This window comes from Egretta garzetta, unplaced genomic scaffold (assembly GCF_000687185.1).
Source record: "Egretta garzetta isolate BGI_Z169 unplaced genomic scaffold, ASM68718v1 scaffold108, whole genome shotgun sequence".
NCBI lineage: Eukaryota > Metazoa > Chordata > Aves > Pelecaniformes > Ardeidae > Egretta > Egretta garzetta.
The window spans coordinates 7,874,586-7,874,993 of NW_009260614.1; positions in this window are offsets into that span (position 1 = coordinate 7,874,586).

Consider the following 408-nt stretch of genomic DNA (forward strand, 5'->3'; position numbering starts at 1 on the left):
CGCTGCCGAGCGGCGCTGCCCGGCTGCCAGCCTGCACTGCGGTCCCGCAGTTGCCGGACGGCATTTCCCTGCTCCCAAGGGAGGCACTACCGCAGCTCGCTGGCGCTGTGAAGGGGCAGGAGCCCAGGCAGGCGGTGAGTGAGCAGAACGGTCCTGGCTCCGCAGGCAGCTCCAGCGGGTGGGGTGTTGAGGGATGGGTGACCTGAGCTGGGGTGCTACAGTACCTGCCTCTTCCTGGGGTGTGTAAAAACATGGCTCCTGTACCAGTTAAACAAATCAATAAAAATGAATAAACGCGACCCTCAGCCGCGGGAGGTGCCTGTGCAAGCGGAGGAAGGTTGTGCTCTGCTCCTGGTGTGATGGGAGGAGGGAGGTGGCTCCCCCGGCCGTTGCCTGCCAGATGGAGGA